Source organism: Bison bison, unplaced genomic scaffold (genome assembly GCF_000754665.1).
Source record: "Bison bison bison isolate TAMUID 2011002044 unplaced genomic scaffold, Bison_UMD1.0 scf7180017864149, whole genome shotgun sequence".
In the NCBI taxonomy this organism is placed as follows: Eukaryota; Metazoa; Chordata; class Mammalia; order Artiodactyla; family Bovidae; genus Bison; species Bison bison.
The window spans coordinates 624,778-635,810 of NW_011494721.1; positions in this window are offsets into that span (position 1 = coordinate 624,778).

Here is an 11,033-nt window from a genome sequence, read left to right on the forward strand (position 1 = left end):
ATCTGCAGTAATTTTGAAGCCCCCCAAAATAAAGCCTGACACTGTTTCCACTGTTTCCACTGTTTCCCCATCTATTTCCCACGAAGTGATGGGACCTGATGCCATGATCTTAGTTTTCTGAATGTTGAGCTTTAAGCCAACTTTTTCACTCTCCTCTTTCACTTTCATCAAGAGGCTCTTTAGTTCTTCTTCACTTTCTGCCATAAGGGTGGTGTCATCTGCATATCTGAGGTTATTGATGTTTTTCCCAGAAATCTTGATTCTGAATACCAATAATTATTCTCTGCCTCTATGATATGTAACATATTCTAAAGGAATTTATTTGTGTATGTATGAGTGTGTATAAATATACATAAAGTATATATATATATGTGTGTGTGTATATATGATGTATGTACGTGAAAATTTATATATATACATATATATCCACACACACATTTTCCTGTTAAGGATTCTTTAACTATTCATACAGAGCAGTTGTTCTCAACCATTGTGGTTTTGATCTCCAGAAGACACTTGGCTGGAGACATTTTTGGTTTTCACATCTGAGCACTGCTTCTGACTTCTTGTGAATAGATTGTGCTTCTAACATTTAGTGGCAGGGATGCCACTAAATCTTTTCCAATGCACAGGATGACCTCCTATAATAAAGAATAATCTGACCCATATAGTCAATAGAATTTTTACAGACTGAAAGTTTGGTCCCTTCAGAATTCACATTTCATATTTATACTATAAATTATATTCCCAAAATTTGATTAACTAGAAGGAATTAATAAATTTCTAGAAACCTACAACAAAACCATACCATGAAAAAACAATGTCTGAACAGAATAATTATTAGTTTAGTAAGTAATCAAATTGAGTCTGTGAGGAAATTAAATCAATAATCAAAGTCTCCAACAAAGTTCAAGACAGATGGTTTCACTGTTGAATTCTACCAAATATTTAAATAAAAACTAATATCAATCCTTGTGTAACTTCCAGAATACAGGAGGGGAGAGAACTCTTTCAAATATGCTTCACAGACCATGATTAATCTGATACCAAAATGAGACAGAAGGGCATAAGAAAATTACAGGCTAATATCCCTGATGAACAGAGAAAAATAGTAACAACCTGAATTCAACAAAATTTTAAAAAAAGGATTATAATTCATGATCAACTGGGATTGACTCTACTGATGCAAGGATAGTTCAACATCCACAATCAGTATGATGTACTATATCAGCAAAATGAAGTATAAAAATCAATATCTCAAAGATGAAGAAAAAGCATTTGATAAGTCATCAGAATTTATTATCAAAAACTCTCAAAGTGAATATAGAGGAAATGTACCTCACCATAATAAAGACTATACATGACCAACACATGGATAACATCATACTCAGTGGTGAAAAGCTGAAAATTTCCCCCCAAAATAAGGAACAAGACAAGAATACACATTCTCATCACTTTTATTCAGCATAGTATTAGTAGTCCTAACCAAGGCAATTAGGCAAGAAAAGGCTCCAAATCAGAAAAGAAAACCCTAAAGACTCAACTAAAAATTGCTCAAACTAGAAACAAATTCAGTAAAGGATACAGATATCAATATATAAAAATATGTTGCTTTTCTGAGCACTAATAGCTATCAGAAGAAGAAATTAAGAAAACAATTTCATTTATAACTGCATCAAAAGAACACCAAGGTATAAATTTAAGCAAGGAAGTGAAAGACCTATACACTAAAAACTGTAAAACATGGAAGAAAAAACTGGACACAAATAATTGGAACAATATTCCATGTTCACAGAGTGAAGGAATTAATGTTTTTAAAACATCCATACTATTCAAAGCCATCCACAGATTCAATGTGAACTCTGCCAAATGTCCAATAAATTTTTCAAAGATTTTAAAATAAAACAAATAATCCAATAATTTGCATGCTACCACAAAAGACCCAAAATAGCCAAAGCAATCTTAAGAAAGAACAACAAAGCTAGTGGCATCATGCCTCCTTATTTCAAACTATATTACAAACTTATATTCATCACAGAACTGTTTGATGTCAGCATAGAAATAGACACATATGCTAGATGGAACAGAATTGACATCCCATATATAAACCTACACATTTATGGCTGATTAATTTGTGACAACGGAGTCGAGATAAACAAGGGGAAAGCAAGTCTCTTCAGTCGATTGTGTTGGAAATACTGGACAGCCACATACAAAAAATGAAACTGGATCACTATTTTATACCATACCCAAAGATTAACTCAAAATATATAAAGATTTGAACATACGACCAGAAACCACAAAATTCCTATTAGAAAACATGGGCATTAAGCTTACTGACTTCAATTACTTAATTGATTGCTTTGAATCAATTGATGAATTGATGCTTTTGAACTGTGGTGTTGGACAAAATTCTGGAGAATCCCTTGGACTGCCAGGAGATCCAACCAGTCAATCCTAAAGGAAATCAGTCCTGAATATTCATTGAAAGGACTGATGCTAAAGCTGAAACTCCAATACTTTGGCCACCTGAAGCGAAGAACTGACTCATTTGAAAAGACCCTGATGCTGGGAAAGATCGAGGGCAGGAGGAGAAGGGGATGACAGGGGATGAGATGGTTGGATGGCATCACCAACTCAATGGACATGAGTTTGAGTAAACACCCAGAGTTGCTAATGGACAGGGAGCCCAGGAGTGCTGCAGACCATGAGGTTGCAAAGAGTTGGACATGACTGAGTGACTGAACTGAACTGAAGCTTATTGACATCAATCTTGGTACTGATTTTTCCAACATTTCTCCAAAACAAAGGCAACAAAAGCAAAAATCAACAAGTGCGACTACATATAAATAAAAAGCTTCTACACAGCAAAGAAAATCATGAAAATGAAAAGGCAACTTTTCAAATAGGAAAAGATACTTATGATTGACATATCTGATAAGGGGTTATTATTCCAAGAATAAAAAATTCATAGAACTCAGTAACAAAAATAAACAATTCCTATTTGAAAAATGGACAGAGGATCTGAGTAGACTATCCCAAAGATGATTTGCAAATGGCCAACACGTACATGAAATGGTGCTCACTGTCATGATGAGAAATGCAAATCAAAACTACAATGCCATATAACTTTACTCCCTGTTAGAACAGCTATTGTCAAAAAGACAAAAGACACACATTGGTGAAAAAAGGGAAACTTAGCTCATTGTTGGTAGAAATGTGAGTACAGCCACTATAGAAAATAGTATGGAAGTTCCTCAAAATATTAATAGAAATACAACCTTATACAGAAATTCCATTTCTAGATATTTATCCAAAGGATATGAAACACTAACTCAAAAAGATATCTGCACCCACATGTTTACTACAGCACTGCTTGTAACAGGAAAGACATGGAAACAGCATCATCCATCAATGGATGAAAGAAGAAAATGTGATTTGACATTATATATAAGAATTGAATTATGAACAACACTGAGTTAGGAGTGTTGACCTTTCATGTGGTCAAAAATCTGGGTATACCTTTATAGTTGGCCCTCCATACCTCAGTTCTATATCCACAGATTTCACCAGCAGTGGATTGTTTTGTACTGTAGTACATATTTCTTTTTTTTTTTAATATATATATTTCTTAAAAAAAAAAAATCCACATGTAAGGTGATCCTTGTAGTTCCAGCCAGTGCTATTCAAAGGTCACTTATAAACACACACACACACAAACACACACATAGAGGGATATTATCCTGAAATAAAAAAGGAAATCCTGCCAGTTGTGACAACTTGGATAGACCATGAGGTAATTACACTAAGTGAAAGAAATCAGGGCTTCCCTTGTGGCTCAGCTGGTAAAGAATCTGCCTGCAATGCAGGAGATCTGGGTTTGATCCATAGGTTGGGAAGATCCCCGGGGAGAAAAACAAATATCATGTGGCCTCACTTTTATATGGAATCTAGGAAAAAAAAAAAAAAAAAACAGCCCCCAAAGCCAAATTCATAGATAGAGTGAAGAGATCAGTGATTGCCAGATTTTGGGGATAGGTGTGTGTGTGAAATGACTGAAGGTGATCAATAGGTACAAACTTAAAAATAAAGACATCGCCCTTTCCTTTCAGTAAGTGAAAATAAGCATAATTCTGAAACACACTAAGTAAGTAGGTATATTTGAATGACAGGTGGGTTTGATAAAATTTTTTACTAAGTATGAAATCCTTAATATTTGTATACCTAACCAAGTAAAATCCTAGATAAAAATTCTTATAAACACTGGAATAAACATGTAGTGACTACGAAGCTGAAAGCATCTATATCCATATTTTTATGAGCTTTTTCCTTTCAGATAAAGTCAAGATATATTTTTATTAGAGCTTACAAACATCTTCCTTTCAAAGAAGAAAGCCATATAAATAATTCACCTTGATATCAATTGTTTTTAAAGGACATTTTTACTATTATTGAAAGAAGTCTCAATGTGCAAACATAATAATTCACTTTTAAACTTTGAAAATGTTTAATACTTGATATTAATCTCAAGTTAACCTGAAGTACATATATGTACATGTGTGGATGCTCAAATATAGGGTTGCATGTCTAGGAATATATTAATACCATAATAAATTTAATATTATAAGATGGGAACTAAACATGAGACATCAACTTACACTTATCCTAACAAATGATTACTCCTAAGCATCGAGGTCAATATAGGTAATCACATTCTTAGCTAAAGACTTCTTCAGTTCAGTCACTCAGTCATGTCTAACCTTTTTTGAATCCCATGGACTGCAGCACACCAGGCTTCCCTGTCCATCACCAACTCCCAGAGCCTACTTAAACTCATGTCCATTGCATCAGTGATGCCATCCAACCATCTCATCCTCTGTCGTCCCCTTCTCCTCCTGCCTTCAATCCTTCCCAGCATCAGGATCTTTTCCAATGAGTCAGTTCTTCATAACAGGTGGCCAAAGTATTGGAGCTTCAGCTTCAACATCAGTCCTTCCAATGAGTATTTTGGAGTGATTTCTCTTAGGATTGATTGGTTTTATCTCCTTACAATCCAGGCAACATCAAGAGTCTTCTCCAACACCACAGTTCAAGAGCATGGACTCTTTGGTGTTCAGATTTCTTTATGGTCCAACTCTCATATCCATACATGACTACTGGAAAAACCATAGCTTTGACTAGACAGACCTCTGTTGGTAAAGTAATGTCTCTGCTTTTTAACATGATGTCTAGGTTGGTCATAGCTTTTCTTCCAAGAAGCAAGACGTCTTATCAGCTACTATCTCTGAAAATAGGTGACACATTAAGTTGGATTACATACAGTATTTATGAACTCTATGTCCATGAACTCCATGTGCAGCTTAAATCGACTTTTCCATCAACATTTGAGGAAAAGACTGTTATTTTTCAAAAGGCAAATAGTGACTTAAAATAATCAAAGCATATTTTTAATTTATAAACTGTGGCATTGTTTCATCATTTGTTCATTACATTTGTTTATTTTAATAACAAGCCTCTTATTAAATGCACTCCATTACTTCACGAATTTTGTGGGTGGGGGTATAATAAAACAAATAGAATAAACTTTTTCTGTCTTCCTACAAAGAACCTCATTTTTTAGATAAGATGACTCCCTTTTTAAATAAGGACACAGACTTCACAAACGGTTCCTTCTTGTTACTTATGTCATGATGTCACTGATGAAGCATTAAACAAATTCAGCATAATAGGAAAGGGAAGGCAAAGGTAAATTTCAAAGGTGTTGTTGTAGACAGTCAGCTGTGGATGTGTCTGGTGGTGAAAGTAAAGTCTGGTTCTATAAAGAACAATACTACATAGGAACCTGGAATGTTAGACCCACGAATCAAGGTAAACTGGACATGGTCAAGCAGGAGATTGCAAGAGTGAGGATCTGCATCCTAGGAATAACTGAACTAAAATGAATGGGAATGGGTGAATATAATTCAGATGACCATTTTATCTACTATTGTGGGCAACAATCCCTTAGGAGAAATGTAGTAGTCCTCACAGTCAACAAAAGAGTCCAAAATGCAGTACTTGGGAGCAATTTCAAAAACAAAGGAAAGATCTCAGTTTGTTTTCAAGGCAAACTATTCAACAACAAAGTAATCCAAGTTTATGCCCCAACCACTGATGCCAAAGAAGTTGAAGTTGAACAATTCTATGAAGACCTACAAGACCTTCTAGAAATAACACCCCCAAAAAAGATGTCCTTTTCATCATAGGGGACTGGAATGAAAAGTAGGAAGTCAAGAGATACCCAGAATAACAGGCAAGTTTGGTTTTAGGGTAGAAAATGAAGGAGGACAAAGGCTAACAGAGTTTTTTCAAGAGAATATGCTGGTCATAGCAAACACTGTTTTCCAAAATTTCAAGAGACAACTCTACACATGGACTTCAGTTCAGTTCAGTTCAGTCACTCAGTTGTGTCGGACTCTTTGTGACCCCATGAATCGCAGCACGCCAGGCCTCCCTGTCCATCACCAACTCCCGGAGCTCACTCAGACTCACGTCCATCAAGTCGGTGATGCCATCCAGCTATCTCATCCTCCGTCGTCCCCTTCTCCTCTTGCCTCTAGTCACTCCCAGCATCAGAGTCTTTTCCAATGAGTCAACAGTTTGCATGAGGTGGCCAAAGTACTGGAGTTTCAGCTTTAGCATCATTCCTTCCAAAGAAATCCCAGGGCTGATCTCCTTCAGAATGGACTGGTTGGATCTCCTTACAGTCCAAGGGACTCTCAAGAGTCTTCTCCAGCACCACAGTTCAAAAGCATCAATTCCTTGGTGTTCAGCTTTCTTCACAGTCCAACTCTCACATTCATACATGACCACAGGAAAAACCATAGCCTTGACTAGATGAACCTTTGTTGGCAAAGTACTGTCTGTGCTTTTGAATATGCTATCTAGGTTGGTCATAACTTTCCTTCCAAGGAGCAAGCGTCTTTTAATTTCATGGCTGCAGTCACCATCTGCAGTAATTTTGGAGCCCAAAAAAATAAAGCCTGACATTGTTTCCACTGTTTCCCCATCTATTTCCCATGAAGTGATGGGACCAGATGTCATGATCTTCGATTTCTGAATGTTGAGCCTTAAGCCAACTTTTTCACTCTCCTCTTTCACTTTCATCAAGAGGCCTTTGAGTTCCTCTTCACTTTCTGCCATAAGGATGGTGTCATCTGTATATCTGAAGTTATTGATATTTCTTCCAGCAATCTTGATTCCAGCTTGTGCTTCATTCAGCCCAGCGTTTCTCATGATATATTCTGCATATAAGTTAAATAAGCAGGGTGACAGTATACAGCCTTGACGTACTCCTTTTCCTATTTGGAACCAGTCTATGTTCCATGTCCAGTTCTAACTGTTGCTTCCTGACCTGCATATAGGTTTCTCAAGAGGCAGGTCAGGTGGTCTAGTATTCCCATCTCTTGAAGAATTTTCCACATGGACATTACCAGACAGTAAATACTGAAATCAGATTTATATTATTTGCAGCCAAAGATGGAGAAGTTCTATACAATCAGTAAAAATGAGACCTGGAGGTGACTGTGGCTCAGATCATGAGCTCCTTAATACAAAATTCAGACAAATTGAAGAAAGTAGGGAAACTGCTGGTCCATTTAGATATGACCTAAATCAAATTCCTTATGATTACACATTGGAGGTGACAAGGGAATATTATATATAGTAGATAGAGTGCCTGAAGAACTATGGAGGTTTGTAACACTGTACAGGAGGCAGTGACCAAAATGAACTCCAAGAAAAAGAAATGCAAGAAGGAAAATTGATTGTCTGAGGCGTTTTACATATAGTTAAGGAAAGAAGACAAGTGAAAGGCAAGGTAGAAAGGGAAAGATATACTGAACTGAATGAATGTAGAGTTAAAGAATATCAAGGAGAGATAAAAAGGCCTTAAATCAATAATGCAAAGAAATAGAGGAAAACAAAAGTATGAGAAAGACTAGAAATCTCTTTAAGAAAACTGGAGATAATCAAGGACAGAAAGAGTAAGCATATAACAGAAGCAGAACAGATTAAGAAAAAGTGGTAAGAATACACAGAAGATCTGTACAAGAAAGGTCTTAATGATCCAAATAACCATGATGATGTAATCATTCAGCTGGAGCCAGACATGCTTAAGTGTGAAATCAAGTGGGCCCTAGGAAGAATTATGATAAACAAAGCCAGTGGAGGTGATGGAATTCCAGTTGAGCTATTTCAAATCCTAAAAGATGATGACATTAAAAGTGCTGGATTCAATATGTCAGCACATTTGGAAAACACAGCAGTGGCCACAGGACTGGAAAAGGCAAGTTTTTATTCCAACCCCAAAGAAGGGCAATGCCAAAGAATGTTTAAACATTTGCACTCATTTCATGTGTTAGCAAGGTAATGTTCAAAATCCTTCAAGCTAGGCTTCAGCAATACATTAGCTGAGAACTTCCAGATGTGCAAGCTGGATTTCGAAGAGGCAGAGGAACCAGAGATCAAATTTCTAACATTTGGTGGATAATGGAGAAAACAAGGGAATTTAAAAAATCAATTTCTGCTTCATTGAATATGCTAAAGCCTTTGACTGTGTGGATCACAGCAAACTGTGGAAAATTCTATATGCAAGTCAAGAAAAAGCAGTTAGAACAAACATGGAACAATGGACTGGTTCAAAATTGGGAAAGTAGTATGATAAGGTTGTATATTGTCACTCTGATTTTAAACTTATATTTAGACTTCAGTTCAGTCATTCAGTCCTGTCCGATTCTTTGCGACCCCTTGGAGTGCAGCATACCAGGCCTTCCTGTCCATCAAAAACTCCCAGAGTTTACTCAAACTCATGTCCATTAGGTCGGTGATGCCATTCAACCTTCTCATCCTCTGTCATCCCCTTCTCCTCCCACCTTCAATCTTTCCCAGCATTAGAATCTTTTCAAATGAGTCAGTTCTTTGCATCAGATGGCCAAAGTGTTGGAGTTTCAGCTTCAGCATCAGTCCTTTCAATGAATATTCAGGACTGATTTCCTTAAGGATGGACTGGTTGGATCTCCTTGCAGTCCAAGGGACTCTCAAGAGTCTTTTCCAAACCACAGTTTAAAAGCATCAACTCTTCAGTGCTCAGCTTTCCTTACAGTCCAACTCTCAAATCTATACATGACTACTGGGAAAAACCATAGCTTTCACTACACAGACCTTTGTTGGCAAAGTAACATCTCTGCTTTTTAATATGCTATCCAGGTTGGTCATAACTGTTCTTCCACGGAGCAAGCATCTTTTAATTTTATGGCTGCAGTCACCATCTGCAGTGGTTATGGAGCCCCAAAATATATAGTCTCAGTGTTTCCACTGTTTATCCATCTATTTGCCATGAAGTGATGGGACCAGATGCCATGATCTTTGTTTTCTGATTTTTGAGTTTTAAGTCAACTTTTTGACTCTCCTCTTTCACTTTCATCAAGAGGCTCTTTAGTCCTTTTTCACTATCTGCCATAAGGGTGGTGTCATCTGCATATCTGAGGTGATTGATATTTCTCCCAGCAATCTTGATTCCAGCTTGTGCTTCATCCATCCCAGAGTTTCTCATGATGTACTTTGCATAGAAGTTAAATAAGCAGGGTGACAATATACAGCCTTGACGTATTCCTTTCCCTATTTGGAACCAGTCTGCACATTATGCAAAATGCCAGGCTGGATAAATCACCAGCTGGAATCAAGATTGTCAAGAGAAGTATCAACAATCTCACAGACACAGATGATATCCCTCTAATAGCAGAAAGCAAAGAGGAACTAAAGAGCTCGTTGATGAGGGTGGAAAAGGAGTGAAAAAGCTGTCTTAAAAGTAAATATCCAAAAAACTAAGATCATGGCATGTAGTCCCATCACTTCATGGCAAATAGAAGGTGGAAAAGTGAAAGCACTGAAAGATTTTACACCAAGATCACTGTGGACGGTGACTATAGCCATGAAGTTGCAAGACTCTTGCTCTTTGGAAGGAAATCTATGTGAGAAATCTAGACAGCATATTGTAAAGCAGAGACATCATTTTGCCAACTAAGGTCCATTATAATCAAAGCTATGGTTTTTCCAGTAGTCATGTACGGACATGAGATTTGGACCATAAAGAAGGCTGAACGCCAAAGAACTAATATTCTTGAACTATGGTGCTGGAGAAGACTATTCAGAGTGCCTTGAACAACAAGATTAAATAAGTCAATCTTAAAGAAAATCAACTCTGAATATTCATTGGAAGGACTGATGCTGAAGCTCCAATACATACTTTGGCCACTAGATGGGAGGAGCTGACTCATTGGAAAAGACCGTGATGCTTGGAAAGACTGAGGGCAGGAGGTGAAGGGGGTGATAGAGGATTAGATGGTTGGATGGCATCACCAACACAATGGACATGAGTTTAAGCCAACTCTGGGAGATAGTGAAGGACAGGGAAGCCTGGCGTGCTGCAGTCCATGGGGTCTCAGAGAGTCAGACACAACTTAGTGATTGAACAAAAACAACAAAAGGCCCAAAATAGCCAAAGAAATCTTAAGTAAAACAAAGGTAGAAGCATCATGCCTTTTTATTTCAAAGTACATTACAAAGCTATAGTCATTAAAACTGTTTAATGTCAGCATAAAAACAGACACATGATATATGGACCAGAATTGAAAGCCCAGACATAAACCTACATATATAGTTGGTCATTTTATAGCAAATGAACCAAGATGTACAATTAGAAAGCAAGTCTCTTCAGCAAATTTATTTGGAAAAATTGGACAGCCCCATACAAAAGAATGAAACTGAACCACTATCTTGTACCATACATAAAAGTTAACTCAAAATGGATGAATATTTGAACACAAGACTTGAAACAACAGAACTTCTCAAAGAAAACATGGGCACAAAACTTACTGACTCAGTCTTGGCAATGATTTTTGGACATTACTCCAAAAGCAAAAGCAATAATGGAAAAAAAAAAAAAGAAGAATTTAGAACATTAACTAACTAGCTTCTGCATGGCAGAGGAAACC